The 26,250-nt window shown below is 44.9% G+C and overlaps 1 protein-coding gene across 4 annotated transcripts in view; it reads right to left on the bottom strand.

Moving 5' to 3' along the window:
* PIK3CB (phosphatidylinositol-4,5-bisphosphate 3-kinase catalytic subunit beta) overlaps positions 1–10,216 on the bottom strand; it is a 104,965-nt gene extending 94,749 nt beyond the window's left edge. For 2 of the 4 annotated variants that reach the window (XM_074877738.1, XM_074877743.1), the window contains exon 1: positions 10,024–10,134. The gene's annotated coding sequence lies outside the window, so the exon portion shown is untranslated. Of the gene's footprint in view, positions 1–9,741; positions 10,000–10,023 lie in introns of those variants that run through there. The other 2 variants (XM_074877739.1, XM_074877740.1) reach the window with 2 other exon arrangements.
* Between the last annotated feature and the right edge of the window lie 16,034 nt (positions 10,217–26,250).

Raw genomic sequence — 26,250 nt, 5'->3', positions numbered from 1 at the left:
TGGACTAGAGGGGTGTTTCACAACAGCAAAAAGTATCAAGTATCAGCTCTCATGCACCTTAAAAATGCCACCTTTGTTCTCAAGCACCATTAACAACAAATGAATCTAATACCTAGAATGGCCACAATACCGAAAAAGAAAGCTTCTCCACACCGTAGTGAAAAAAGACTCTGTGAAATACCACCTGTAAACTTAAAAACCATACTATGCCAATTTCTTCACAGAATATATCCAAAATAACCTCTTAAAACACTATAATTTAACATTAGTGCTTTCCTTTAATAATTTAACTTTAAAATGTATACTTAACCTTTAAATCTTGACTCTAATGCTAAATATTCCTTTTTCAAAAAGTCTCAAGTATTAGAAAGTCATGTACCTCATCTCTTCTAGTCTTAGTCACATCTCAAACTATCATTTTTCACAGATACACATTAAAAAGAAATACACATTAATTGGGGAAAATGAAGTCCTGTTACAGGATGTCAGCTTTTCTGTGAAAGAATATGCCATTACATTTTGTGACTTAATCATTTTATGCAAACCTAAGAATTGATAATACTCAGCTAAATTATCATTTACTATACACATACCTTGTAAAACTGAACATGATTTTCTGTTGTTTTCTCTCCTTCCCCCATGATGACAGCTGAGGGAATAGACATGCAGTTCTATAGTGGCTTGGCCATGTGAACTCTATTAAAAAACTGATTATTTGAAATTGTTAAAGATTAGGTAATAACCTCCCTTGAAAGATGAAAAAAATATGAACAGACCCTAACTAGTATCTGATAAAGAAGTGAGGCTGTTGCACTGTGTAAACCCTGAATTAGAATAATAATGCAGGGAGACCCAACAAAAGATGCTTTGTGTTTCTCATTACAGCCGGTAACAACAACTCCGGGGGCCTGCCCCTTCCAGCACTGTAAGCATGCTGAATACTGTAATAGTGTCATATTGTTTTTCCATGCCCTGCTAAGATACACCTGAGAGGCGCTTTTGTACTGTAGTTTAAAAGGACGAAGCAGTGTCCCATGCCACACATCTTGCCTGAAACAAAATATTTTGAAATAAATCCTTCTAGGCAAACCCCGAATAAATCGCACCCCCAGTAAGATAACTCTTAACCTAACATTCAAGCACACATATTCAGAGAGCACATGCAAGTTTTACTGCATACTGGGTGCTCCTGTGGCATTGCCTGCAGACTATCAGAAACCTCAGCTATCACAACACTGCTCCCCTCAGTCTTTACACTGAGTTCCCTCTTCTACCTGCATTTCCTACGGATGGGAATACACGGTTGCAGCCAATACACATGACCCACTCAGTAGCAAGCAACTAATCTGCATGTTAGCAAAGTGCTTTGCACTTAGCAAATGATGGCACACAAACACATCAGTATTAGATTTAAGGCTACTAAAGTCAGAAGACTACCAATGAATGCCTGTATGGCAAGTTTATTGGCAGTTCTGCATTACTGCAGTTGCTTCATTCAAGTTCTTTGACAGATACTGAGATACTGAGTATTTAATCAGCAATCTGCCTCTTTAATGCACAGAAAAATCACAATTTGTTTCACACTCTGGGTCTGTAGTGATCAATTCCACATACCCACACATGTAACTTTACACACACGAGCAGTCCTGCTGAGTTCAACCACCCTTCCAAACCACTCTGTGCTCAGCGCATGTCAGGTTCTGTACATTTTGCCCTTTTCCAATTCATCCCATCTGTTTATAGCCTTTCCATCTAGTCGACTATAATTTTCCAAGGTTTCAAATTCACCTTTTTCCTTTCAGTTTTTCCTATCTGATGTACACTGTAATGATATTAAGGGGAAATGTATTAAAGAACTATCTTAAATCAATTTCTTTCCACAGTGTTTCTCCAAACTGGCTGGCTGAGTGTGACCTTTTCAAAGGTATTTGGCAGAGGCCTGCCATTTGTCAAGTTATTTTTCCAATTTTTGTCAGTGTGAGTTTTAAAATCAGTATCAAATGATTTTTCTTACATCAGATCAAAAAAATGCTCTCTAGCTGAGCTGACATCTTTTAGTCTAACTCCCTAAAACTGCATGAGACAAATGAAGTACATGCTGGAAAAAACACACAAAAGTCTAGTTTGTGGCCAAAATTCCACCTAGACATAGAGCAGGAGGGGTAGAAAAATTACATGTCTTGAACAGTATTTCCCAAGTGTTTGTTAAGAATTGTTTTCTTTCTTCATCTCAAATGAACAGTAGTCTCAAATCAACAATTCTAGATCTGAGTTTGATGAGATCTGTTGAAAATATAAGGGGACAACATCTCATTCTGCCACCCTGCCATCCCCAATAAGTTATGTGTCCATGGCACATGCAGACCAAGTTGCTTGTTTCTTACAGCTTTTATTAACCACTGATTGGTGTGTTGGCACTGGATGCTAGGGTGGAATCAGGAGACCAGTTCAAATATCTTCTTACAGTTACTGCTAAAATCGTAACTACTTTAAAGGATTGAATATGACAGGTCAGAGAAAGGAACAAAGAGTTTATTCATGGAAAATCTTACTAGCCTTCAAAACAAGTCATATGAGAGATATATGAATACATATAGTTTATAGCCTGAATTAGAAGCAAGATTAAAATTCTCAATGTCCCTCATGAACTCATTCCCTTCTCTCCACATCCTCATATTAATTTTGGATGATACACTGTTCCTTTTTTTTTTTTTCTCCTCTTATCCCTTCTTGTCCCTTGTCCCTCCACTCTTCCCATCCTACTGCATCTTGACTTCATGGTCACTTGTAACCACATGTTGGATTCAGAGATGCGACGCACCAAGTTCTGGCATTTTGGAAATCTGGCAATTCCCAGCTATGAAAAGACCTTCCCATCTTGTCTCCCCCAAACAGGCCATTAATAAAAAGCACAGGAGGAAAAAACAAACAGCAAAGCGTAAGACTGCTTACAAGTATGGTGTTATCTGTCCCGAGTTTTTCCAGTTTAAGACGAAGTGATCAAAGTACACTGGCAGAAGCCAGTAACAGATGCAGCTTAAACTGTTTAGGATTATTTTTGATATTTTAATTCTAGGAAGTATGCAGAAACTGTAACTACACAGCTGTGCCAGAAATCCCAAGGGACAGGGCTGCCTTCTCAGGGGACATCTGAACTCATCAGCCTTGCTGCAGGTTCTGGCTCAGTTATTTTATCTTAACAAACCTGCCTATGTCTTCCTGGAACTGCCTCAAAATAACTGTAGTAACAGAATAATGGGACTTATACTTGCTTGTAGTTTAGAGGTGAAAAAAATAAGAACATCCCATGTATGCCATGTGCTTCTGTTACTACACTGTGGTTTCACAAATCTGTAGAGCTTCAGAGAGCAAAAGTACTTTTGGTCTGCAGCCCAAGGGCTGGCTGTCCACAGCACCTCTGCCACCGACCACTGCCTGAGAAGCCGAGCGACCCTGTGGAGCTCAGGCCAGCAAAGGCAGACAACTGAGCTTCAGGCAGAACCATGTGAAAAGAGTCTTCTTTCCGGTTCACTTATCACCATGACATGTTTCAGAAAACAAGCCCAACATATGTTCTCGCTGCTTCACTTTGCAGGTGCCTCATCTGTCTGCTAGGTCCTGTTTTGGATCAGAAGGCTTTGGCACTGCCTTTATCTGTTATGTCCTCACCTGGCTATGAAAAGCAAACAGCCTTACAGGAACACAGTCACTACCAGCTCCTTTAGCTTCCTCAGACATTGGTACAGCAAGGCTAACTGTATTGCAGTTCTGACAGGGCATCTCTCAGGGAGAAGGAGCAGCGCTGCATCTGCACCCACATGTCAATATTCAAACCAAATGGTACCACGCATCCAATGATACCCCAACAAAATGAGTAGAAAGCCAGAATCTAGCTCTCCTAAGCAAACTATGTTCAAATACAGTTCATAACAAGGTAAGAAATAGGCCAACTCAATGTGGTAGACATGAATGAGAAAAATTGTCAGAGGCAAAATTCAGTAGGAAAAAGGCCATTTCCTCACCCTCTGACTTTTGGAACTAGACCCGGACAAGCTAAGTGGGTGAGGCAGAAGTGCTAGCCATTCAACCAGCCGAACAGGGCGAGGAGGGTGGAGAAAAAAGAAAAGAAAAAAGAAAAAGAGAAAGAAAATTAGTGAAAACTGTTTCCACATGAATACTTAGTGCCATCCAACCAGGCACCTATGTTAGAAATCACTTTTGTGCACTTGGTAACTTAAAGTTTTGATGTCAACCAGGGCAGTCATTTTCTGAGATGTAGTAAAATACAGATAGCGACTTTTGACTTGGAATGAAGAGATAATGAGAGTGAGAGGCAAACTTCTAGCTGGGTGAAAAACTCTGGCTACAAGGACAATCTCTACAAGAAGTAAAGAAAACCACAGCAGCTACTTGGATTTACATCCATGTAACAGAACAGAACTGAAACCAGACAGTTAGGCATCTCTAAAAGGTACCAAGTGCTTTATTGGTAGGTATGAACAAGTTTACAGCCTCAGAAGATTGCAATCTCCCTTGCCATACAGGAAAGGAAAATCGTTTGTTTTAGAGGAACTCAGTTACTCAACTCTAATTAATCTTCTGAAACAGGAAATCCCTGCCAACACAGGTGGAACTATAATACACTGGCTGTGCAGCTGAGAAACATGAAAAATGGGATTTCCGGGTTCCCATCTCACTCACCAAAAACAGAGTGTAAAACATGCAGCTGAAAAGAAGGAAGACTATAAAAGTCACTTTGGTCATTCATAAGAAAGTTCCCTACAGTATTAACTATAGTTTGAGCCCTTCTGAGGAAGTTACCGTCACTTTGAGAGCTTAGTTATAGGGCAAAGGAAATTATGTAAATCTGTATTTTAGGAAAGAAAAGTTGAGAGGACACTTTGGTGATGTCTGATGTCACCTGTACTCCTGAAGGAGCCCTGTAATGTGTACTGACAATACCTGCTTCTCTCAGCCATCTCTCTGTTCTCTATAATTGGTATTTTTAAATACAGTTTAGACTGTTACTTGCTGGACCATGTCACAGAAGAATAATGGCAGGATAGAAATTTCTATGCCATTGAATTGTTACTCAAAAGTCAAGACAAGAAATAGACATTCCTTTTTAATATTTACTTGTCTGCAGCATTTTAATTGTGGAGACATGTAGAAAAGAGTGATATAAGCAATTATTTACATTACTACACATTTCCGTCTATCTAATTGGAAGCAAAAAGACTTAGGGACATGTGGAGATGATGCTCGTCATTACTACTTGGAGGGTATGCCCTGCACTCTCTGCTCTGAGCACTTAAGGCTGTGTTTAACTTCAGCTTAGGATAAACAATATTTTTCATAACAGCTTATTTCAAGCTCCACAAAGCCATCTGTATCAAAAGAACAACATAGGGCAGATTTCAGTGGGGAAAAAAAAAAAGCGTCTACATTGAAAACAACTAACACAAATAGCAGCATCAAAGCTTTGTTTAGACTAGGGAAAGTTCAGTAAGTCACTGATAAAAGAGCTGTAAGGGTAGAATACTGGAAAGCAAACTTTTATCAGAAGACTAGTGCTCTCATCATCAAACCACCTAACCATACAAGGTGACCCTCACTCATCTGATGCCCCAAAACAAGCGAGTAACTAAACCAAGAGCAGAGTAATTTCCTTTAACTACAGATATACCATCACGACACCCACTCACTAAGGGAAAAAATAAAGGTATTTATGATTAATAAAAATAATGGGGGGGGGGGCACAACTTTTTTTTTCCTCCTTCCTACAGATCTATACAAGTAGCTCTCTGTTTAGACTATTAGAAGGCTAACTTTTCTCACACATACATTTCAGTCAATCTAATAGATAGGTATTCACATCATTATGTTACTGTCTCATGAATTTATGTTTTACTGCTCCGTTTTCAAAAGCCATTGTACCCACGGGACACTTCAGTAGTCAATATAGCATGGTACAGCGCAGCAAACCATGCTTGGAAATTACCTGAATGCATGCAATGCAGGCAGTAAAATGAGTAAGATTACATAGCTGGGCTTTCATTTCAACCCGGATACTAGTTCCAGCAAGAAACTAATATATATTCACCAAAACAAACGTCCATTCAAAGCCACAAAAGCAATTTAATGCTTACACGTATGCTGACAATACTGTGTCAGAGCTGTGAGTAACCCAAGGGAGGCTGTAGGTAGATCAGGAGTGCGAGCTGGTCCAAAACATACATACTCTCTTCACCAACATTAAATCCATTCTCAGTCTGGTCTCTGTGATTCAGGCTGCTACACTCAATATTGAAAGTAAATATATAGGAACAATTGAAAACAATTTTCCTCCTAGCCATATTGGTGAGGGAAGGTGTTTAATTGAAGGAGAAGACAAAAATTATCCTGTAATTTAACAGACATGTTCTTCCACTTAAGATGGATTGGTAAAACACAGAATTTAATCTAAGGTAACTTTGCAATGTTGAGATAATGTCATGATGTTTTGCTTTCTACAAGATGAAATGAAAGCCCTGGTTTTGGTCGCTACGTTAAGTAAGGGGGGAAACTGTATTTTAAATAAAGCACTATCCTAAATTCCTGGCAAATTACAAGGTTTAGGTCAGCTCTAAAAGGAATTTGTGTCAGCTGGAAGAGGTCATCCATGTGAAAGATTAGTAATAATGAAAACCAACCTCTTTAAAAAGTAGAAATAATGCTTGTTGAATTTATCATCACTTGCAAGACTGGTTATGTTAATAATCCTTCACTTTATGCCAAGTAGACTGAAAATAATTAATAGTTCACAAACAATCTTCCCACAGAAGCTTCAGTGCCAATGTGGTTTTGACTGATTCCAATTAATAAAAAATATAATGCCAAATATTCAGGCCTCGAACACAGATTTCTTATATCTAAGAAACTTCCATGAAAAATAATAATAAGCCTATGTCTCGCAGCACTACCCTGTCAAGGGTAACTGAATTCCTGGATCATAGGGTCACTGGGGAATTATGGTCTCTCTGTTCACAACTCTTTATTAAAATCCATTCTGTTAATGAAACGGAGAAGGTGATTTGATGTATGCACGCAGGGGTTCCACCACTGAGCTCTGCTGAGCCACCACAAATGCTCAGGAGTCAGAGGGTGAGAACCAGGGTACTGTGATGCCTTTTAAAAAAAAAAAAAAAAAATCAGAGCCTGGCTGATTGTGATACTTAGGGAGCGCTCATTAAATCCTGAAGGCTATCCATCTCACCACGCAAGCTCTTTCCTCCTCCTGTCTGAAGTAGCTGTGAAACAATGGTCAGTTGGTAACATGTTTCAAGCCAGCAATAAGGAATGTCTGCAAGGACACAGGACTGTGAGAGAGGATGAAGAGGAAGAGAAGGAAGTGGAGAAAAAAGCAAAAGATGGAAGTGAGGAAGGTCAGAAGGTTGTTTATACATTTACAATATGTCTAAAATAATGTCACACCCCAGAGAGATGCAGGTGGCAAACTGATGTCATTAGAAAAACCACAATGGTCCAGAGACAAGGTTCATTTTTGCCAAGGATCCTGTTTCCAGCACTGCTCATACCCAGATGTTGCAGAGGAAGGTTCCCAGCCACACTCTTTGCCAGACTTAAATGTGATTCCTGCAGGACAGGCCAGAAAAGTTTTGCTAAAATTCATCACCAAGTTAGAGAAATATTATGCAAGGCAGAAAATAAGATGCACTATTTGGAACATGGCATCCACAGTCATAAAGTTTAGAACCTGCTCATGACATTTTTCACTGAAAACAGCACTTGGTAGAGCACACAGCATCCCAGCAGAACTCCTAGGTCCCAAAAACTTGCATATATGCCTCAAAAGCATGGAAAATAAACCTGGCTACTCACTGCTCTGTTAGCCTAGGAACTAGGCAACTAGTGTACAAACAGTACAAAATCCACCAAGGCATGAAAGAGACTAGTATTACCACATACACCACAAAGGCTTTTGGAGCGAAGTGTAAAGATTTATACAGGCCACCTACTCTTAGGGAAGAAAGTGCCACACCAGGATGACGTGGCAGTCAGCGTTTCACTCATGGATGCTGCCGAGGCAAGAAATGGACAAGATCAACTGCATTCATTTCCCATCCCTCCATTAATATTGGATCTTTGTAGCTGCTTCCCAGGGCTGCTCAAAAAACTCCATTATGTTTTTCTACTGAAAATTGTGGCTTTCTCTAGGGGGGAAAAAAAGCTTTCCACTAAAAACACTCACTCTGTCTAGTATTTTATTTTTAAAAACACATATCTACTATCTTTTCTTTTGCAACAAAAACTTGGGTTTGAAGCAGTGCCTCCCTGGGACTGTGGTTCGGTCGCCACGGACGCACCCGCCAGAGCACACCTCCCACGAGGCAGTGTGAGATCACCCAACGGTGAGATGATGACACCACTGGGGAGATACAGCCCAGCCAGGGAAGCCTGCCTGCAGTTGAGTCAAAGTTGTCAATCAAAAGTATTCAAAACTTTAAAAAAATATACTGCAAGTGTTGGCAAAAGTAATACGCTTTGCTTTAACATTTTCTGCAAAATAAAATATTTGGTGATCAGGTCTGTTCGTTACCATTTCTGGGGACCCTTGAAGCTGCCACTTCTAAAGATAGAGCCAATTACACCAGCACCCAGGAGGCCCCAACAATAGGAGCCATAGCCTGGCCCTGCCAGACTCTTCCCATGCTTGGGAGGTGCAAGTAGATAGCTCTTCCTCCTCCATTTCTTCTCCTCCTCACACATCTCAGCTCCAGTTCCTGTCCACTCTCATTGCCAAAAGGGACTAAGCTCACCAGGGAATGTTACGCATCGCCCTGACAACGTCAAAGATTAACTCACTGATCTTTGTGTTTAAAGTACAAAAACTAATACATCGCATTCAAACGTTTAATATAGATTCTGATCCGAGGGCAAGGGATAGCCCATAGTGCCTCAGTAGTTGTCCGAGCTCTCTTCCAGGACGTAATGGCTGCAAGAAATAAACCCAAGGGCGCGTATGCAATCAAGGCCCCCGCTCTTACCAGCCACCTCCCAGCCTGCTCATGCTTTAACAGGTCATTGACTCAAGGGACCTCCCACATGTTACAACTGCCAGTAAAACACAATAGCCCGAAACTGAAAATACCTCTGGTCTACCAAGAATCCAACCGGAGGGACAAACTCACTGATAGTTCTGAGAGCAGCTCATACGATGAGACACTGATTGTCTCAGCGCTCCAAGTGAGCAGCTTAATTGGAACAGAAAAACAGGGTGATTAATCACAGCTAAGGAAAACACCTTGTTACAGAAGCCAGGCAACAGTAATGCTTTACATCATTAAAAAAATTTGAGGTTACCGTTCAGGACAGCACACGTGGAAAACATTTAAGGAAAAAAAGATGAAATGTTGTTTAATTGGTGAATTCTTCCCGCTAACACCCTGAACGGTCTGACACAGGCTGGCAGGCAGGAGGTGTTCGCCTCAGACCCGCTGCCAGCCACTTCCCCGCTCGGCAGCTGCCAGACCTTCCCGGGCTCTGAAAGTTTCCCTCCCGGAGGCCCCGTTCCCATCGCTCTCTGGTAAATTAGCCTCTGCAGTCACAACTCCTTGGTGGGTTTGCCTCTTTTTTACTTTCTTTTTTTCCTGGTTTTTGATGCAGCAGCATCTGATCTTTTTCAGCCTCAACCCCTCCCCCCCGCGAATGGGCAGAGAGCTCCGGGGCGGGGGGACTCACCTCCTGGGGATGCACCACCGCGAGGGGCTGGGGAGCCGCCAGGAGCTCCTCACAAACTGCAGGGCGCCAGGGAGCGAGGGAACCCCCAGCCCGCCCCGCCAGGAAGGAGCCGGCTGCGCGGCGGGCAGAGCAGGGAGGGGCGGGCCGGCCGCGGGCACCGCCGAGGGCCAGGCCGGGCCGTGCCCCAGCCCGGGCTCTGCCCCGGCGCCGTCCCGCGACCCTCTGCCCAGGAGAGCTCGGTAGCAAAGTCCAACCCCTCTGCCGCCGCGCCCCGGCACTCACTGCCTGCCCCGCGGCTCTCGGTCCTGGGAAGGCGTCGGGCGGAAGGTAAAGAGCGACATAAAGAGGAAACGAGACCCGCTGTCCTACCAGGCTGTGCTGGCGGGGTCCCCGTCTCCCGCAGGCTCGCACCGACAGGGCGGCCCCGGCCCGGCACGCCCCACCCCGGGGCCGACCGGCCGCTGCCTCCTCCTCCGCCTCCTCCTCCTCTTCCTCGCCCGGCCCCGGAGCAGAGGCACACTGAGACCTGAAGGTTATCTGACACCGGGTATCCCGGGCTGCAGCGGCGCCCCCGCCACCCTGCCCCCCCCGAGGGCTGCAGGCCAGGGCCTTTGTGTTTTGCCGGGCAGGAGCAGCCTCCTGGAGCACCCCAGGCCAGAAGGGAGCCCAGCGAGCCACCGCCGCACGCAGCCCTGCAGGTGCCCCGCAAGGGCGAGTTCCCTTCCCCACGGGCAGGGGAGCAGCCCAGCCCCCAGAGTTTACAAGCGTGATTTTTTCAGCCGTGACTTTGCACTTGGTAGTGCAATTCTGAGTCATGCTAAATGCTACCTCTCTCCCCGTTTATCTCCTTCCCTCAGGAAAGGTGATTATTGCAATAAAATCTGCTGGTTCATCGCAAGCCAGTCTCCAGCTGTCCCCGAGGAACTGGCTGGAAAGGACCAGGTAATACGTGACAGCGATGGGGGAGGCAGGGCCCAGGTCTGCGGCAGCCAACCGAGGGCACGGCATCCTTGCCAGCTCGCATCTTGCGCCAGCCCTCACCGGCAACACAGGTTTGGGGCCACTGCTTGGGAGACAGTCTTTTAATAAATGAAAACCTGTAACTTCGGGTGTACTGTTCACAGATGTGCAAGTCCAGTCATCACATCTGGCAACACGTCAGGTGGTAGAACACAAAGCTCTGCTGCTGCGGGCTGCAGGTTGTATTTGGTGGGAAGGCCAGGGGGTGTCTGCTAAGAGACATGAGGCAACTGTTAGTGCTAAAAGGAGGACAGTAAGCAGCACCCACAGAAGGGGTGGCCTCCATCACTGAGACCAAAGGCAAACATGGCTTCTAAGCAAAGCCTGAATCAAAAAAATGGCCTAGCAGGAGGCCCAAAACATCCCATAGGGCAAGCTGAATCTCATATTCCTGTTTCATTGGCTGTCATAAGCAGCAAGAACGGTGTTTTGTCAGCAGAGGAACTTGAAAATTTTAGTACTTGCAGAAAGGTTTAATGAGAATTTTCAAACCTACAGAAGTTGGACTATATGCTAAAAATGCGGCAACATTATGTTTTTGAAGCCTGACATTCTTTTAATGCTTGGTATGGGCAACAGGTTGCAATGAACAATAGCAACTCCAAACTCTCTCCTACAACTGTGCTGGTCACAAATGGGAGCCTGAGCAGGGCAGGAAAGCCAATGTCACAGAACAAAGGAACACAAAGCAGCCTCCACCTGGAGCTTCCTTTTCCAGGTTCCTCTGGAGCCTATGCTCATGGGTTTGCTTTACAGATCCTTGGTGCCAGAGCTCTTCCGTCCCCCTGTCCCCATTGACAAAGAACAAAATCCAGCTAGCAGTAGCTTCCTTGCCATTTCTTGCAGGGAGCTGGTTCCCCTCCTTTTGAATAAACATCTCTGCCTACCAGTTACATTACCATACTGCAACATCACCCTCATGTACGGAGCAGTGCTTCGGGGCACGCTGTACATGCAGCTTCCACCTGGAGTGGCAGAAAGAATAAAGCCAGAGTTCAGTCAAAATTTTATCTGGCAGAAACCCACACCACAAGAAGACACCACCTTCCCTTGCCCGCTTGTGCTGCTCTCTGCATTGCCCCCTCCTTTCCACTGTTGCAAGCTTCTTTCCCACCGGACACATGGGATGAGTGAACTAATCCATCCTGAAACAGAGCTTTTTGTTTCTTTTCCCAATGTACTTGTGACTTCTCCTTAACAACTGCCTTCTTAAAGGAAAAGGAAACTGTTGGTTTCTTTCAGCACAGAAGAGCCAGTACTCACTTTTGTACCTGGAAGCGGTCATTTAATAATCTCAATTCAGGCACCTATCCTAACACTTATATAAATCAACAGCAGATGTGATGAAAACCCTATAAGCAGCTGAGAAGGAGCAACTAGGAGAAACAATTTTGGTCAGGGCCTGATGAAGTGTTTTCTACCAGTAAGTCTCAGAGACTGCTAGTGCTTCTGAGTTTATATCTGCATCAGAATTGACAGATTTTGAGTGAGGTATAGCTCTCCATAACTGACTTTTTGACAGGACTTCACCAGCAGCTTTTATGGCATCTGTAAGTTAAACCACACTTTGAAAGGACTCTACTTCCTTTTGACACCCCAGTATGACCAGCTACGCCAAGGGAGCTGATGTGTCAACTTAAAAATCCCAGAGAACAATCAGCAACAAAGGCACTGCTGGTTCCAGTTCTCCGCTAAGTGTTCCTAAAACAGCTCCTTAATGTAAACTTCCAATTTCCCCCCACAGAGCATGGGTTATACTTCACTTCTTCCACCCTCCATCAGCCATCCCTGCACAGACAATGCTCTCCAAGTAAGACGATGCTCTCCAGTGCGTCCCCATGCACCGAAAACAGCTGCAGCACCTAAGCATCACCTGAAAGGGTAAAAATAAGTACTATCGTACTGCAGAGACAAGTCTGACTTGCTCAGTCTTGCCCTTGCTATGAAGAAATCTTATTTTGAATGCCCACTACCATAGTTGGATTCTTCAGCCTGCAGCCAGCTTGTCTGCCCGGCCTGACTTCCATACTCCTGACCACAGTTTCATCTCACCTAGTTGTCACTTATCAGCGTATTTAGCATTCTTCAGATACTGACAATCCACGCCTCTCCCTCACCTCTTCCCAGGATCTTTGTATTCTTGTCATTATCTAGTGTTGCCTTTTATTCTTCTTGCTTTTTTCTTTTTACTGTCATCTCTCATTACACACCTCGAGGAGGGCGAGTTTCCTGGAAGAAGGCTTACAGAAAAAGATCTTGCCTCACTATCTGAGCAAGTAAGGGAGCCAGGAGCTATTTACATATTTTCTGATAAGCAGTGAGAATGTCCTGATGGTCCTGTAAAGTCTGCAAGGAATTGGCTTTGTGTTGTTACATATTTCCTGCTTGTCTATGCTTGCCCAATTCTAATCAACTAACAACATTAAACAGTATAACAATTTACACATTGTTATAACATTATTTGGAGGAAAAAGCAGTATCATAGTCTTGAATTTAGCCATTAAAGAGAGTCTATTGCCAATACTTAGCATTTAAAAATCATGCAAATTACTTTAAAAGTATGACTTTTTCAATTATCAGTTAATTTCTGTCTGAACTATTGGGTTACAGCTGCATCTCATTTCTAATTTTTTTCATTCAACCATTAGGGCAAAAAATGTATTTTATGATATTAATTTAAATTCATTACTTTTTATAAGGACTACAATCAGGGGTTTGGTGGGGGGATTTGTTTGGGTTTTTTTAAGGTTGACATTTTCTTATATTAACATAAAGATCTGGACTCTTACAAGAAAACCCCAAACCAAAACACACCTCCCTCACACACATACACAGAGCACAAGATGTGCTAAGACTGGTGTCTGGCAATACCACCGAGAGCTCTTACTGCCCTGCCACGGGGTAACTGTGAATGGGGAATGGGGAATGGGGGTGCTCAGCATTTTGCTTTCAGTGTGACAAGAGGAAAAGGCAGCCAAGACCGACCGTTCCCATAAAGCAGCAGCACAGCAGCAATCCCCAGGTAGCGAGCAGCCCTGCAGGATGCGTTAAGAGTAAACCATGAGCCGGTCCAGGCTGAGCAAAGGGAAGGAGGCGGCAGGCTGAGGGGCAGAGCTGCCCACTGCTCCCCAGGGCCCACTCGGTTTGCAGTCCGTTCTGGTAGTCATAAGTCCTGGGTAGGGAAAGGCAGGGGAAAACTGGCATGATACTCCCAAACATTTCCCTTTCAGTAAGTGACCTTTGCATATTATGAACGCAGCAAATTTCCAAGTGTTTCTTGCTCTATAGCTAAGAAGTACGAAAGTAAGACTAGGCTATGAGATGAGTAACTACTAATGGAGAACCATTTGCTGTCAGCAACGTGCATGACCACTTCTGAAAACACAGCTGAAACTCTCTCAGAGGCAGATCCTGAGATTTTAACTGTTTTTACTCAAACCATATTCAAATCAGCCTGTGCTGACAAAAAAAAACAAAACCAAGCCACAGTCTCAGGAGAAGATGCAAGCAGCTGTGAGAGGAGAGCACACTAACTGCCTCCACAGAGGCTGCCAGCTGCTTTCAGGGACCGGGTTATTGCTCTGGTGGGAACTCTCTTGTTCCCACTAATTTCATTCTTTAATTTTTCATTAGATACTTGACCTGTTATGACTTTCAAAGTGCGTAATGCAAAGTTTCATCTTACCAGCAGCGCTTATTGAGCCCCAGCACTTAGTAAATACCTCTAACACCTGCTTTGAACCTCAGTTTAGATTACAATATAAAAACTACCAATTTGGTCAGCTAAAGTTGGTTGGTCACCTGTCTGTCCTTGACAGTCCCACTCATCCTGTCTCTGACATTTACCTGGTGCAGCACCTGTTGCAAGAGGATTAAAGGAATATCTATTAATTTTTGGTTCTTTTAATCGTTAAAATCAAATCCTGCTATGGATGCATTTCCCGAAGTTTGAAAAGGCTTATCTACATGCAGTTTGGGCAAAACACTGACTTTAAAGCACTAGAGGTACACCACTTGCACAAAAAACATCCACAATGAGATGGCGAGCTTCCTGCCAAGGAGCGAATTCCACTTCTGGACGCAGATGAGCCTGACGCTAATACAGTACCTTAAAGATGGTAAAGTAGAGGCCTAACACACACAACTCCACACATCCATCTGCTGCCATACCAAATCTCATCCCAAATTCTTACATGTGAAAATCCTTCTTAACTTGGTTTTTGAACAATTGTACTCATTCATATTCTGGTAAGCTGCTGATGGAAACGGGGCAAGTTCTGTGCCGTTCTGTATGTGATTCAGATAAACATTACTGAGCTGTTCCTTCATCTTGCTGTGCCCGATTCGAGTAGTGCTGGAAAGGGAACACAGAAATCCACAGAACAGGGCAAGGGGGGTGAGAAAGCGGTGGGACATCCTCTGCTACAGGGGCAGGAGACGAAGGAATAAATGAGAGAGAAAGAGGTGCTGACAGAGAGACCTCGGGGATGGATACGGTTGCCAGAAGTGTTTCTGGGTGCTAGCACTGCTGGAAGGTGGGTACTTGCTTGCTTGCTGCCTATGTGAAAGGGAAGGGCTGGCTGAAGGAAGCCCCAGAAGCTGGCTTTAATCCCCAGCATCAATCACTCCAGCTGCTCCCTGGGAACAGTATCTGGGGTGAGAGCCCCAAAGGCCAGGGTAGCCCAGCTGCCCACTCGGGGACCCTGGGGGACAGGCAGCAGGGCTGACAGATGCACAAAAGGCACATGAACTGTGTGGCTCCTAGGCAGGTTGCAAGTGCTGAGGAAAGTAACATTTCAGTGCACTAGGTACTGCACAAGTGTATTGTAAACTATCACCCCTGTACCACGGACCTCGCAGTCTGAGAGGAAGCATTGTGCTGACAGCACCCTTAACAGCCTTGACCTTGAAATGGTCCTGAAAGCAGGGCCGCAGAGGAAGGAAGCAGCAGAACATTTGCAAGTAGCTGCATTCAAGCGCAAAGACAACCCTGCGGCACGTCGGACATGGGATCGCCTACCGCTGCACAATTCTGCTGCGCTGCGCAGCCAAGCGCGGTACCTCTGGGAGGGCAGCTCACACGGGGCTGTCTCGCACGGCAGCTCACCTCTCCATGACCCGAAGCTCAGCCAAGCAGCACTGTGAATTTGAAAACACACTGCACTTGCACTGCAGAAAGAGCCAGCTGGCTTACTCACCTGTGAGCTTTCTGCGCGCAGCGCCCAAACTGTTCCACGATCAGCAGTTTCTTGATGCAAAATGGCATTCGTACTGACGGATGCTAACAAGATGTTTCCCTGTGAAAAAGCAAGGATGCTTGTGGGGTTTACTTTAAGACAGCCATTGTCTGCAAAGTTGCTGTAATGCTTTACAGAGTCCCTGGGATATTTTTATACTTGTTCATTATAAGGTCTATCAACTGCTACAGAATAGCAAGGGCTGCAATAACAGCATTACACATTAAGGATGGCTTTAATTACGTATACAATCTCTATGCAAATGCCAGATAGCATCTTCTGCATGAAAGACAGGGTTGGTTTGTTTGCTTCTTATCCTCACAGTATGGAATCTTATTGCTTCTTATGATGCAATATTCATTTGGTTAGACTTAATTTAATTACTTTGGTTGGTAATTAAATTAACATTTCTTAAATTAAAAAACCCCAGTATCATCATGAAGTATTTCTATCATGGTGGCTCCTAAAATATCTCTATCAGGACTAGATCCCTATTGTTCAAGAGGCTGTGAAAAAAAAAAAAATACACAAGAAAAACAGGACCAGACAACGCCATCTGCCTTATAATGCGAGGAAGCCACTGCTGAATGGCAGGTGCCTGGCATCTCTGGAAATGGACTACAGGTGCCTGTTTGGCACCAAAGCAAAATTTTTCTCAATCACATGTTAGTTTGAATACCTTGGCCTGAGTGTCAGGCCCAATGTTACCCCATAAATCAATAATACAGCTTTTGTTTCACAGCTTTTCTTTATCTGTCTCGGTCTGTTTGGTTAAACCCTCAAGCACCAGAGAGTAAGTTCATAGTGACGATACTCCCATGTAACCTAAGTCACGAGAGGTAAAGTAGCCTGACCAAGGTAGGGGCTAACTCAGTGGTTTATCCTTAACTATACTGCTGTCATAACTGTGCTAAGTAGTTGGGCTCCTGTTTGAGTAGGAGTAAACAAATCAGGCCCTTGATGAGTCACTGGCACAGTCAGAAGAACTCCAACATCCGGCCACTGACAGTGATGCTTAAGGCACTGTACACAAGGGAATGGGGGTCTTTGACTTTTCTAGAGGAGCAGCTTCCACTTATGTGGTCTGGCCAACTAGGCTTAACTGTGGTTTGAGGCAAAAAGCAAGCATTAACTCCAGATTAACACAGCAGTCATGGAATAAAACTGTTCGCTTGATTATGACTCTTTCAGAACATCATGCGTAAGGTACAATGTTACATCCATGCTGAAGAAACAGAACCAACCCCACAGATTGCCAGGACAAAGGTTACCAACACAACTTCAGCTTAGTCCTCTACTCTACACGCCATGTGGCACAGTCTTGATTCCTTATTTCTCCTGCATGAATTCACCAGTGAAGCTCAAGCCCAAACTCTCCCTTGCAGTTCTCAGGAAGAGGCTGCTCCCCAACTCTCTCTTCCAGCTGAACAACAAGGGAAACATTCAATGCGGGCCAGGAGAACATTTACCCAACAGTGAGTTACACAAGCATTTGTGAGACAGCACTGGAATGTCAGCAAACAGGCTCTTTGGGTCTAGCCCCAGCTCTGGAGGCAGAGAGCAGCCTAAGTCATCATAAACAAGAGGTCCAATCACACCAGCAGGTAGATCTGTTTTGAAAGGTGATATGGCAAAGCAGATGAACCTCACTGGTTTATAAGTCACAGCTCTATTCCCAGCTCCGTACACAGCCCACTTGCTGATAGTTTATTTGCAAAATAAGTGAATGACCATTGTCTCCCCACAGGAAGGATAACTGGCTTTTAGGAGTGTATATGCCAACAGCAGCAGCGGAGCATGTGGGATTAGACATCTTGGCCTTCTGGGCAGCGGTAAACAGCATTATGAGTGTATCTTACTTCTCCCCCTACACTCGCTCTTCCCTCATCATTCTGTGGGCTGGCAGGAGACCTGCCAAATATGTCAGAGCCACATGAAATGCATGACACTTGTGAGCCCTGACCTTGTGGCCCCTAGACTAGCGGTGAACTCTAAGACACAGACCAACCCAAAAAGAAACGATGAAGGTCCTACCCAGACCATAAAGGACTGCAGGACTGGTCTCAGTGTGTTTGTTTATTCTGTGATTTTTAAGTTGGAAAAAACCCCTGTAATACAACAAAGCTTTTGAATTCTCTGCTATGTATAGCAATTCTCTTATATCTGTGTGCTGCATGTGCTTGCTGATGTCAACGCCCTGTAACTGAGAGCCACTGCCGTCTATCACACACAAGTCCTCATTATGTTGCATAACAAATTACCTTTGTTGCCTAACAGAATGGCACAGTAGATTTTGTTGTTGCCTCGTGTAAACTTTAGTCTTGCGAATTCCATTTTGCACTGACGCATTGCTTCTGCCTGACAAGTGCTTTATTTCTGTTGTTAAGCAGCGAGCTTCATGATACGCAGGCAGCCACAGATCCTGAAAAACAAGTTTAGAAATACATAAATACGCCACCATTATGTCTGCAAAACAATCGGCCACGTGGATCCTCATTGCTGCCGTAACACTGGGCTTAGAGGCTGCAGCTACACATCCTGGGAGGCAGCACTGCTGCATATTCATTGCTCGTGGTCATCTGATGTTTTCAGTTACAAGAAAAAACAGTAGCATAAAGAAACAAAGAAAGTGGCAGAACAGCAAAAGAATTTTAAACCAACAAAGAATTCATGGTGTTGGCATTTTAATGTTATACTATTGCCTTTTTAATGGATTTATCCAACTGCATTACATTATCTCTTGTTTTCAGTGTTTAATTAGTTTTTAAATGAATAATATTAGTTACAATGCTCATCCATTAAAGAACAAAGTGTGAAAAATGTTAACAAATCCATCCATCTGATTACAAAATGTTAAACTTCACTAGACACTTTTTCTGAGCCTTCTTTATATATGTTCAGCACATATTTCAGGGGAAGGAAAACATTTATTGCCAGGCTTCAAACAGTGTTTCCTTTCTTAGAACGTTTTAGTTGGCAGCTTTTTCTATTGGCATATGACCAATACTCTGTATAAGTGGAAAAATAGTGGTGATATCTACAGGCTAGATTTTGCCACTTCTTATAATGAGTAATGCTATCTTATTTTCATACGTGCTGGCCATACCCTCTACTGGGAGCACTACTGGAAGCTCACTCAGCTGCTCCCTACTTTCTCTGGACAAAATCCAAAGAGGAAGAAAACCCAGTCATTACATAAGCAAACTTCAATAAAGTCTGAGAGTTGGCCCGTTGGGATAACCTTAAATAAGGGTAACAAAATCTGGTTGCCAGCTTATTTAAAGATGCACATATTTTGACATCTCCACCCACTCCTTTGAGAAACACACATTTCAGTCTCCAATATACAGTGGTCTCCGATGCACTCTCCAAATCGTTCAGCAATAGTTGAACCTGCTTTTTCATCAATGCTTCTATCTGTCCTAATGAGTATCATTTCCACTGCTCACCCCATCTTGTACATGGCCAAGCAACAGTCATCAAATAAATCATTGGAGACATTGTTGGACAATGGGTGAATGAGTTACTGCTGAGGGACTGGGTTTTGTCTCTATTTACTGGCTGTAGCTAGAAACACTTCAAGCCAAATTTCAATTACAGGGGATAAAATAAAGGCTAGCCCAGTCTGGGCATTTTAAGAGATAATTGTACTTCAGTAAAGTAATAAGGCATGGTTATTTTCAGACATTGCTGCTCACAGTTAATGGTGCTAATACAAAATCTACCTGGGTATTACTGCAGACAGCTTCGGAAGGCCTTCATGGGAACGCATAGCTATGGTCAAAGAAGGCAACAAGGTGTCTGGATGCTTGAGGTATGGGACAGTGACAAAATAAAATATCTCTGTATGAACCTGAGATATGTGAGCACCCTACAGCTGTAATTATGTGAAATTGTACAGCTACTCTTTCAGCTTATGGAAAAAAATCATGAGCAGTGCGAACTGGTACCAGGAAGGAAGGGAGATTACAGCCCTGCCTGCTTCAGGGTAAAAGACCAGCCCTCAAGCTGCTGGCTACTTCATCTTCACTAAGATGCTGATGATACAGGGCCTGGAAAAATTCAAACAAAAATTAAAAGACAAGACTTTTCAGGACAGAGAAGTGAGTAAGAGAAGACTTGATATAAGCACACCCTGGAATGAATAGGATCAATACAAGGGACAAGAGCTTGGCTCCTTCCCGTCTTGATGTTTGAACACGGGGATATGCAAGGAAATGGAAAAGGTGGAAAACTCAAATCTGAGGAAAGGAAATACTTTTTCACCCAGAAATTTAAGGTCAGTCTAGAGATTAAGGGGAGTGGATAGTAACCCAAGTCCTGTTTATGTTTAACGTGTTTTGACACTAACACATATGGTTTAAGTCCCTGTTGTCAGCTGTGGGCTGACTGGTTACCCCCTTTTAATAATACAAGAACAAGACAACTTCAATACAACTTGAAAGGAAACGTTTTGAATTATAAAATCCCTTTCCATGTAGCACATAATTAACCTATGGAACTCATTCCCACAAGATTTAAATTGAGCTGAGACTTCTCTGTACCCAAAAAGGATCAGATGTGTATTTACAAACTGGCCTGATTCCACTTGGGGCAAGGGTAGTAAACATTCAATTAGGTATTTGTAAATGATCCTTTTAAATCCCCTTGGAGAACATGCCAGAAGGCCCAAGGACCTCAGCAATGGGCAAATACAGCATGACATACCCAGGAGGCAGTAATTCACTAGTGCTGTATCCTAACACTTGATTTCTCTTCAACAAAAGATGTAGATGAAATTTCAGCTCCATTGAAGTTGGCACCAACGCCCTCAGGACGTCACCTGCAACTCTGCCTGGTGTGTGTGCACAAAGCATGATACAGTAACACACAGTCACTCAGTACTTGCCTGTTGCTGAGGTTTTCTTACACCTGCTGACCTCCGGAAATGTTACGATTCACAGTATTTTTATTGTCCAGCAGCTCCAGGTAGAGTCGGGGCCCCTCTACACCAGACACTTTACAAATGCAGTTTAGGTTAAGCCTAAAATCCTGAATATATGTATATATATAGCTATTTGCGGTTTTTTTACCGGGGGTATCAGCAAAGCCATCGTGTCACCTGGCTCCCGCAGCGGGAGGAGGGGGGGAGGGATGGGTGTAAGACGCGCGGCGCGGGGAGGGCTCGCTGCCGGACCCTGGCCGCGGGGCGGATGCCGGGAATCGCGGATGCCGGGAATCGCTGCCGACGGGCCGGGCCGGGCCGGCTCCCCCGGGCCCCTCCCCGCCCCTCCCCGCCCCTCCCCGCCCCGCGGCCGGCCGTGGCGCCCCGGGCCCGCCCCCGGGGAGGCTGCGCGCGCCGCATTGCGCCATCTGGCGGACGGGAGCGGCGGCCCCGCGCGGCCCCATCCACGGGCCCGGTATCTGCCGGTTTCAGGGGAAATTCCCCCGAGGCCCTCGGACACAGGGAGTCACTGTGCCACCAGCTGAACAGAGAACGGCTTGGGGCACTGAGGAGGCTGAGCTTTTTGTTCCCCTGTGCAACCAACGCACAGAAGTCTTAATGCGGAATCGCTTGGTCAACAAAATACACCAAACCAGCCTAAACGGCAAAAGAACAGTGGGGCATCACGGAAAGCACACTCAGCCCCAGACAGGGGCACGATCTGGAAGCAGAATGATTTCTCAGAGGAGCCTTAGGCAAACATTCATTAGCCCGGAGAAGATGACGGTGGAAGATCCTCCTTCACCGCCAGGAACACCGCCAGGTGCAGCCTCGCCTGAGAGGGCCGAGGCGTTGCGCCGTGTCCAACAGCCCAGCACCCTGGGACGAAGGCTCCCGCGCAGCCGACCCCAGCAGAGGTACAGACGAGGCATTTTGCTCTTTGGCTAGGTCCTGCTGTCACAGCGCCCTGCCTCTGTGCCTCCCAGGGAACATCTGTAACACACATGGTCCAAACGCAGAGGCACCGCGGGATGCAGCAGCCTGGGCAGTCGATAACAGCCCAAGGCACCACGTTCTGGCTAACCAGCCCTTTGCTCAACATTCAAGCTGCAAACCAGTGCCCAGTGCTAGATCTCCAGGTCTACCCAGAGAGGAATTCCTCACATTTGGGGTAAAAAACAAGTTTCTGTCACCATAAACCAAAGTGCATCTACCCATCTGTTCCTTAAAAAAAGAAGAGACATAATAAACATTCTTACAATATTCAGGCTCCAGCAACGTCCAAAGCCTGTCTATGTTTTCACCTGTAGGTGCTACAACCTTTCCTGGCCCAATCTCCTTCCAACTGCCTTTAAGCTAACACCTCATGGCGGGAGGCCAGGCTGGCTGCAGTCCCTCTGCAGCACTGCCCCAGCTTGCCTCTGTAGCTCCGTGGGAGGGGAGGGTGAAGGGGATGGGATTGGACTTCAGGAGGGAAGGGACACATCCTCCTGTAGCCTGGCCATGGGGCAAGGTAGCCTGAGACGTGGACAAATTGCAGTGGAAAACCCCTGGGAGCTGTGGGCTTGTCTAAGATGCTCAGTTCAGCCTCTCCCATCAAAGGGAAAAGTCTAAGGGCCTTCTGGAAGGAGAGAAAGCAGTAAAGCCTTGCACCTCCTTGAAACCCTATTTACTGTAAAGGCAGCCTTAGCAGCCTCTGCTGGAAACAAAGAACATTACCAGCAAAGCACAGGTGACTGCAGAAGCAAAGGAGACCTGAAAGCTGATGTTGCTCTTAAAAAAGGCAAAGCAGAGTCCAGGCAGGAGCAGAGAAAGGAATCTAGAAAGGACAGGCAACATTCAAACAAGCTAATTGAGGAGAAGTACTGTAAAACAGGGGAAGACAGATGGGAATGCTACCATTTTTGCCTCTGGAATTAATTTCCACCTTCTAGGATAGACTGAGCCTCCCTGCACAAATCCTCCACGAAGGAGATTCTGCACCTTATGCAGAAGAGTTCCTTCACCTCCAGACAGAACTCACTTTCTCTGCACAAGGACAGGGGAGTTAAACATTAGCCCCATCTCCCAAGGCCTGTCTTCCCTGTCGAAATGCAGCCAAAGTTGCTGGTTCCTGATGCTAGCAACATGCCTGTCCCCTTCAGGTCTCCAAGACAGGCCCACAGTGACAAGGCAGGTCTGAGGTCAGGTTGCGACGTCAGTCTGTGGGTTAGGGTCCAGATCAACAGAGTTTGTGACCAGACACAGGTGTGACCATGGCTGGAGACCAGCACTCCTGTCATGTTGCTCAGGTCAAGACTGAATGGTCCAGGATGAGCTGAAAGAGGCTCCTGAGCCAGGGGCAGGGGTGTGGGTGGAGGCCCCTGGTGAGGCTGGTTGGGCTAATTAGGGCCTATTAGTGCCCTCAGGGCCCTGACACACACAATGGAGCAGCTTTGCTGACTACAGCCTTGTAGTGACTCCAGAGACCTCACTAATAAGCAGGAAGGGATCTAACAGAAAACGGTTGATAGAAGTGTGTGGAAAGACCGTGCTGATGCACAGTACCATGGCTGCAGCAAGACAAGGCTGTGGCATGGCCCCAACACATCTCAGCAGTAAAAGCCCGGCTTTCCTAAAAATAGCACTTGCAATGGCAATGGCTCCCTTCTGAAGTGACTAGATAGAGGGCCATCACGGATATCCTAGAAAACAAGATGAAGGAACAACATATTTTGAGAGTAACTTCAAAAATCAAACACATTATTTCAGTATTTTACAATGGTATCTGTGATCCCACAATTAAGCAGGGTTTGGAGCAGCAGCTACAAGTTTCAACAGTTCCATTTCAAAACCAATACATGCTCTGTCTCTGTGCATTTGCAGCCTGAAGTTTCAAGACAGATCAAGCTTCACTGTGCTGGATTTCCTCAGCCTCAGCCCCTCTGGAAAACATTCCATGTGCACATAGCATCTCTCCAGATTTTATTCTCATTCCAAATCTGCAAGTACAAATATAGCAACATTCCACTCTCCTAATGCACACTTACAAGATGTGCTGAAATGTCAGATGCTAAACAGTACAAAAAAGCACTTTACCGCATTCCTGTTGATGTGCAATATAACAGAGAAAGCAGAAATTGCTTTAATATCTGTTGATTTATTAGATCTGAATACTCTCTTCCTTTCATCTGGCAGCAGCAGAGATACTAACGATGCAACAGCTTCTTCAGAGCTTGCAACAGTGCACTGGTAAATACATATCTCAAAGAACAATCTCATTTCTGTGGGATTTTGAACGTGACTCCCTGTATTCAAACCAGAGCTGCCAGAGCACAGGGCTTATAGGAAGGTGAACTCAGCAGAGAGGAGCGGACGAGCAGGTAATACCCCTGCTGCCGGGAGGAAGCAGGGGTGAGGCTAGAAAGCTTCCTACCACTGTAGCTATTGTCTCACTGCTTCCTCTGCCGCACAGCTAGGGAAACCATCGATGACGCAGCCGGTGGGATTGAACTACCTCAGCAGCAGTTGCAAGACTCTGCCAACCTGATCAGAATTGGTTCTTGACAATTAGTGTTGCTGAGTCATTCAAATGAAAGTGGGGTCATTCCCCATGGTTGGTATTGTTTCTCATGCTGCTAAAAACAGCCACTTGGCAATATTCCTTCTGCACATTTGTGCAGAAAACCCAACTCGGTCAAAAATTTTGAGATAACCAGATTTTTTCTTCCTTCTGGAAACAGAATATTTTGACATAGCAAGAGTCTTCAGAATGAAAAATCAAGTGTTTGTTCTGATAAATTTGCATTTACTCAGGGAATGGAGGACCAGGGAACAATTTCGTAACCATTTCCCAGTTGGCTTGAATAATAAGGATATGACCCCTAAGAAGTCAGCGTGACATGAACATTTTCTCATAACAGAAGATACAATCACTACCTTACTGTGGCTCCTAAGCAATGTGACTGATACGTTGAACACCGCCTAAAGGAGAAAATGTGTGTTCAAATGGCAGCGTCTTGTCCAAACCCAAAACTCAATGTCAAGGCAGCTCAGGTGGGAGCTCACATGTCCTTGCACCACCTCTGGTCCTGCCCTGCTGCAAAGTTTCTAAGAAGACATTTGGAGTTTTCTGCCAATTAGGAACATAGCCTACCTCCTCTTAGAGGACATTTAAGAAGGGAAATAGCTGTCACGGGCTCTTGTGTTGTCAGCACAGCCTGCTGATGTGTTGGCTTTTGCAAGGGTGTCAAACGTCCTCCAGATTGGCCCATTGCTCCCTTCCCTTCCAAGGGCAAGGGCACAAATCCACTCTGAGCATCGATCGGTCAGCTACAGCAGCTGTCAAAACCCTCAGGCTGAAAAAATTGTGAGCACAAATTTGTTCAGAATCAAATTAGAACTTCACTGTGGGATAAGTACCAGGTTAAGCTGAACCACTTCAGGAGCATCCTTTAAACAAGCAGTCCTCAGTTCTCCTTCTCTGCTGGCAGGAAGCCTCTTGACTTCAGCATATCACTTTACTCAAATACTCTCACATTTTCCTAATGTTGACTGCCAGAGCAGCTAAATATAGGAACAAAATAAACTAACTGTACAAGAAAGAAAAGCTTATTTTGTGTCTCTTCTGATTTTATTAGTAATATTTCTTTCCTTTTTCTTGCTGGGCTGGAAAAAAATTCCTTGTTGCCAAATCTGTACTTAATCTGATGTTTCTTTCTATATATTTGTTATATATTCTTTCCTTTTTTTAGTCAAGGTTCCTCTGTAAACGCAAGTTCTCCACTCTGTCCTAGCCAAAATATATGCTATATTAGTGGGAACTAACCTCTTTGGTACTCAAGGAGTGAGTCTCAAGAGATTTTTCTTCAGCAGAAGGTCTGTAATACTATGAGCACTAACAAATACTGCAATTCATGTCTCTCATATTTTGTGTACAAAATTTAAACTTCTCACAGCTGCATTTCTGGCTGTGATCTCTGTGGAGATGTCACTGACAATTTCCCTCCCGACAAAGGGAAATGTGCGACCTAAGCTGGGACTTGCACAGCTCCTAGAGCACACTCGTGCTGTAGCCCAGCAGCCCGTTTTGCTGCCTGGAGTGCGGCATCTCACCCGGCACGCTGCAGGGCTGCCACGCTGGAGGTGCGGTGGCTGATTGCTCCGAACAACCGCTTATCTCAGTGGGTTTGGGATCAAGCCCTCCGTCTGGAGCACTAAACCAGTGGAGAGCTGAAATTGGAGTATAGCACAAACAGTCCTGAAACATTTTTCTCCATCTGTCTGTGTTAAGTCCAGCTAACTTTTGCCATCTTCTGGAGGAAGGGAATAAAATTAGGATGCTCGATT

Source organism: Strix uralensis, chromosome 9 (assembly GCF_047716275.1).
Source record: "Strix uralensis isolate ZFMK-TIS-50842 chromosome 9, bStrUra1, whole genome shotgun sequence".
Taxonomy (NCBI): Eukaryota; Metazoa; Chordata; class Aves; order Strigiformes; family Strigidae; genus Strix; species Strix uralensis.
Note: the sequence above shows the minus strand (reverse complement) of the source record. Positions and strands in the feature narration are given on the sequence as shown.